We start from the raw sequence: 6,595 nt of genomic DNA on the forward strand, positions 1-6,595 counted from the left end.
ATAAAGTGTTACAAACAATCATGGACACATTTGTGTGTGTGTGAGCCTAATTTTTCAATCTCTTGGATAATACCTGGGAATGGAAATTCTTGGTAAGTGCAGGCAGGGAACAGCCAAACTATTTTTCAAAGTGGTTGTACCATTTCACGCTCTGCCAATAATAGATGAGAGTTAGTTGGTTTCTCCATATCCTTGTTAAAACTTGGAATTGTCAGTCTTTTTAATGTTAGCCACACTAATATGTCCGTGGCAGCGTCTCATTATGGTTTTGGTATGTCTTTCCCCATGACCAATGATGCTGAGCTTTCTTCAAGTGCTTCTTGATCATTCATTTATCTTATTTTGTAAAGAATTTGTGGCTGGGCGTGGTGGCTCACGCCTGTAATCCCAACACTTTGGGAGGCTGAGGCGGGTGGATCACAAGGTCAGGAGATCGAGACCATCCTGGCTAACACAGTGAAACCCCATCTCTACTAAAAATGCAAAAAAAAAAAAAAAATTAGCCAGGCTTGGTGGCGGGTGCTTGTAGTCCCAGCTACTCAGGAGGCTGAGGCAGGAGAATGGCGTGAACCCGGGAGGCGGAGTTTGCAATGAACTGAGGTCGTGCAACTGGACTCCAGCCTGGGTGACAGAGCGAGACTCCATCTCAAAAAAAAAAAAAAAAAGGATTTTGATCTTGCGTTTATTTTTAAAAATATTTTCTTACTAAATTGAAATAATTCTTGATATAGTCTGGATCAAGTCCTTTTGCCAAATATATGCATGGCGAGTCTTTTTTTCCAATCTGTGGCTTGCCTTTCATTTTCTTAGGGGTATATTTCTAAAAATTAGTTTATTTCTAATAAAGTTCAACTTTCTTTTCTTTTTTTTTTTTGATTCATGCTTTTTGGGTCCTATCTAAGAAAACTATGCCTTTCCCAAAGTCTCAAAGATTTTCTTCTAGAATTTTTCTTAGCAGTTTTATAACTCTGGCGTTTATATTTAGAACTATATTCCTTTTCTCCTTCTTTTATTTTTTGAGGCTCATGGATGATTAAAACATGAAGATCTCCAAAGGAGAATCATGAATTTGTGGAATATTTTATATGTTGACATTAAATAATATTTTAACATAAAGAAAAGTAATAAGATTCTTCTGTTTTCAAGATAATTACAGAATTTATTTAAAAAATGTTAAATCATACTTTGCTTCAGGCAGTGTAGATTGGGAAAGAGACACAAATTTGAAAGTATTTAAAGATCACCTTCTACCAACACTCTTATTGTGTTTCTGTGACAATGTGTATAACCTCAGGAATTGTCAAAACTCTACTGTGTGGCATAGTAGGGTGCACAGTGCCCTCCCTCCTGCGTATTTTTTCTTTCAGGCAAGGGCTTTCACTTGCTTTCCAGGTCATGTTATTACTGTAGGTACAGTATTTTTTTGTTTTTTGTTTTTTTATTAAACTTTTTTATTTTAAGGTAATTGTAGATTCACATGAAATTATAACAAATAATGCACAGAGATCCCACATATGCTTTACCCAATGGTCACATTTTGCAAAACTACAGTGTGATATCACAACTGGGACACTGACATCCATACAACCAAGATTCAGAGCATTTCCAGCTCTGTTAGGATCCCTCTTGTTGCGCTTTAATTGCCATACCCACAGCTTCCTGTCCGCATCCCTCCTTAACCCCTGGCAATAGCTTATCTGCTCTGCAAGTCTAGAATATGTCATTTAAAGAATGTTATATAAATGGAGTCACATGGCATGCAATCTTTTGGGACTGAGGTTTTCACTGAGCATAACTCTCTGGCTTTGTCCATGTGCTTTACTCATCCGTACCTTGTTCTTTTATCACTGAGTAGTGTCCCACGGTGTAGATGCACCAGCTTGTTTAACCACCCTGGGAAGGACATCTGAGTGGTTTCCAGTTTTTGTCTTTTACAAATAAAGATGCTGTAAACGTTTATGTCATTGAATGTTTGGCTAAGAAAATGTTAACAGCTTTAAGGAGGTATGTTGACATATAACAAATTGCACATGGTTAAAGTGCATATTTGCTAAATCTTTGCATATGTACATACCCCTGAGAACATCAACCACAATCACAAAAATAAACACTTAGATCACCCCAGGGTGTCCTCATGCTTCTCTGCAATCCCTTCTCCCCTTCATCTACTTGATTTATACTACTTCCTTCTCCAGGCAACCACAGATCTGCTTTCTGTTATGATAGTTTGTATTTTCTAGAATTGTGTATTAATGAAAACATACAGGAGATTTTTTGTGTGTGGCTTATTTCACTAGGTGAAATTATTTTCAGAGTCATCCTCGTTGTGATATATATCAATGTTGCATTTCTTTTTATTACTGAGAAGCATTCAATTGCATGCCTATACCTCTGTTTGTTTATCCATCTGCCCGTGGATAGACATTTGGGTTGTTTCTGGTTTGGGGCTATTATAAAGAAAGCTTCTAGGGATATTCGTGTGGAACTCTTTTCATGGACGAGTGCTTTCATTTCTCTTTGGTAAATATCTGGGAGTAGAAAGACTGGATCATATAGTAGGTTGTACTTAACGTGTTCAATCCTTCCTCTAGCTTCTTTAAGGTATGTAAATGTAATACTGTCACAATCATTCTTTTAATGTCTTTATGTACTAATTATACCCTCGGTGTCAATTCTGGGTCAGGTTTGATTGATTTTTCTTCCCTCATTGTGGGCAGTGCTCTCTTGCTTCTTTACATGCCTGGTCATTTTTGCTTGGTTGCCAGACACTGTGAGTTGTATCTTGTAGGGTGGTGAATATTTTTTATCCTATAAATAATTTTGAGTTTTGTTCTTGGATGTGGTTAATTTACTTGTAAACAGTTTGATTTTTTGGATCTTTCTCTTAAGCTTTGTTATCTGGGACTCTACATTTAGTCTAGGGTTAGTTTTTCCCACTATTGAGTCAAGATGCCTCTTGGTAGTACAACCAATGCCTTCTCAGTGATAGAGTTTTCAACTCTGGCTGCTGGAAACAGGTACTATTCCAGTCCCTTGGTGTGCACTGAATCCTATTCCTCTAACCTACAGATGGCTATTTCCCCAGCTTCAGTATGTCCTCACGCAGATGCACTGGTCAGTGTTCAACTGAATACTTGAGGGAGACTCTGCTGATCTCCTGAGTTCTCTCTTTGTGAAGCTCTTTCCTCTATGATACTCTGCCCTGTGAATTCTAGCTGCCTTGGTTTCCCCAGGCTCTCAGCTTCATCTCCTCAATTCAGGAAAACCACCTTTCTCTGAGACCTGAAAACTTTCTCCAAGCAGTAAGCGGGACAATCATAGGGCTTGTTTCATTTTCTTATTGTCTATGGGTTATTGTTTTTTGTTGTCTGATACCCAATGTCTTGTATACCATTGTTTCATACGTTTTGTCTGTTTTTTTTTTTAGTTGATTCAAGCAGGTGAGTAAAGCTAGACCCTTTTATTCATTTTGAGTAGAAGTAGAATCTTCTGTTAAAGAATTTTGCATCTATGTATCACAGGTGATAGTTATCTGAATATTTTGTCTTTCTTCTAATATCTTTGGTTTTGATATCAGAGTTCTGCTAGCTTCACAAAATGGTTTGATAAATGATATTCTTTTTTCTCAAATATTTTTGGCAATATTTGTCTTATTTGCCTTTAAGTGATAGAATTCATCAATGAAGGCATCTCGTACTGAGGTTTTTTTTAATGGGGTAATTCTCATTATAAGTTGAATTTCTTTAACAAATATAAGAATGGGACTATGCAGATTTTCCATTTCTTCTCAAGTCAGTTTGGTAATTTGTGTCTTTTAATAACTTTTTCTATTCTGTCTACATTTTTGACAGTTTGAACACAAAGTGTATTATATTATTCTTTTATTATCTATAATATAGGCTTTTTGGTGATGTACCCTCTTTCATTCATAATATGGTTCTTTTTGTAGATATTTAAAAATTTTTTTTCTTTATCTTTAGTTTTTAACAATTTACATCATTGTGTCTTGGTTTGGTTTTCTTTGTGTTTATTTTTCATTTTCATTGAGATACTAGGATATTGTAGTATTCATTAAATTTGGAAAATATTCAGTTGCTGTTTTTTCTTTCTGCTTTCCTTATCTTTCTGCTACTCCATTTACACATATTTTAGACCTGTTGGTATTGTCTCAAAACTTCCTGAAGCTCAATTCTGTTTGTTTAATTTTTAAATTCAGTTTGCATAATTTCTACTTGCATGTCCTGAAGTTCATAGATATTTTCTTCTGTAATACTCTAACCTGCTGTGAAATCTATAAGGGATTTTTTTTCATTCTAGATACTGTATTTTTTAGTCTAGAAGTTTTATTTTATTCATATTTATATCTTCTATTTTTTCCTTATGAAGTTCATATTTTTATTTATTTATTTTGAGACAGAGTCTTGCTGTGTCACCCAGGCTGGAATGCAGTGGCACAATCTCAGCTCACTGCAACCTTCGCCTCCCAGGTGCAAGTGATTCTCCTGTTTCATCCTCCCAAGTAGCTGAGATTACAGGCACTCGCCACCATGCCCAGCTAATTTTTGTATCTTTAGTAGAGACGGGGTTTTGCCATGTTAGCCAGGCTGGTCTCGAACTCCTGACCTCAGGTGATCCACCCGCCTCGGCCTTCCAAAGTGTTGGGATTACAGGCGTGAGCTACCGCACCCGGCTTTGATCCTATTTACAATAGGTTTTATAGGTCTAACTGCTAATTCTATCACCTCTGTGATTTCTTGGTCTGTTTCTATTGGCTGCCTTTTCCCTGTAATGGGTCACATTATTCTGCTTCTTCACATGTCTAGTTACTTTTCGATTGAATACTTGGCAATTTAAATACCACATTACTGAGGGCTCCATTTTGCCATTTTCCCTTAGAGAGTGTTGAACTATATTCCGGCATGCAACTAAGTTACTTGTCAATCAATGTTATTCTCTCAAGGCTTGTTTTTAAGCTTTGTTAGAGGGGGTAACCTGCACTCTAAGGCTAGTTCAGCCCTATGACTGAGGCTTGGCATATCTGAAGTCTCTTCTGAACTCACTAGGTGTTTAATGATGTCTCTCCACTTCAGCTCTTTGGAACTTGAGTGGCTCCTACCTCTATGCACACTCTGAGCATTGTTCATCTTACAGCACACCTGCTTTTCTTCTCCCAGCCTTGTGAAATTTTACCCTGTATATATGTAGCTTAGTCTTCCGCAGCAGACTCGAGGATGCCCTGCCTGTTTCCTAACAAGTGAAAACTATTGTTTTATATATCTGTCCCGTTTTCTCATTGTATGATGGGAGGGCAATTTTTGTATTAGTTTCCCCATCATGCTAGAAGTGGAAGTTTACATCCACTACTCTTAGTGATACGGTCCTCAACCTAACTGAATTTTATGCCTTTATATATCAATAAAAGCACAAGACACACAAGCCATTTAAAAATTAATATTTAAGAATATGGATAAAGCCCTACAAAATTAGAGATTTTTGAAATCCTGTAATACTCAGTTTGTGATTTTACATAATTTTACTTAAGTTATTGATATACACTTGGAAGCCTGTTTTGTGGTTTCATAGTGAAAGACAGTAATTCATGATACTATTGGTAAAGGTTTGTTCTTCCTGCTGAGGTAAAATGGCTGAAACAAGTCTCATGAAACAATATGGCAACAAACCCAAATGTATTCTTCGTTGGCAAATACTGTTGGAGGGTACATAAGAGATACTGATGAAGATGTGAGCAAACAAGAATTGGAAGAAATTATACATTTGTGGGAACCATGCTGTGCAGGTGCATAAAATATGACTGAATCTCATACATCTTGGCTTATGGTGTTTGTGATAATCTGTCTTAATGTAGAATTACATGAAGAATCCATTCTCTTGAGTCCATAAGGAACCTCGCTGTGTCACCCAGGCTGGAGTACAGTGGCGTAACCTTAACTCACTGCAACCTCCACCTCCCGGGTTCGAGCGGTTCTCCTGCCTCAGCCTCCAGGGTAGCTGGAACTATAGGCATTCACCACCACACTGAGCTAATTTTTGTATTTTTAGTAGAGACGGGGTTTCACCATGTTGGCCAGGCTGGTCTCGAACTCCTGACCTCAGGTGATCCACCCACCTCGGCCTCCCAAAGTGCTAGGATTACAGGCAGGAGCTACCACGCCTGGCCCCACTGTGCCTGGCCCCGAGCAGATTTCAAATAAAAACAATGCTTGAGGAAAGCCAGTCTAAGTATAGTCCCAGATGAAGTGGTAAGTTGAGCCAGAAATGGGAAGCAAGGGATTCCAGGACAAAGTTCCAGAGGTCAGCAGTGTGTGTGAGGTTCATCCTTAGCATCAAGTTAAAGTAGTGTGGCTAAAAGGTTGAGACTAGCAGTGTGCAAAGAGAAACAGAAAATCAATTACGTGACTACTTCTATCAAAGCAAGGACTTTGGAATAGACACTTTGTAATACTTCGCAATGAAATGGAACATTATGAAATATTTTGTGGTTAAACTATTTTTCCAACTTAAACATAATTTTCCTTTTACAAAAGGATGTATTTTAAATTTGCTGACCTTTCCTATGATGACAAGTGGGTCTTAG

Source organism: Pan paniscus, chromosome 8 (assembly GCF_029289425.2).
Source record: "Pan paniscus chromosome 8, NHGRI_mPanPan1-v2.0_pri, whole genome shotgun sequence".
In the NCBI taxonomy this organism is placed as follows: domain Eukaryota; kingdom Metazoa; phylum Chordata; class Mammalia; order Primates; family Hominidae; genus Pan; species Pan paniscus.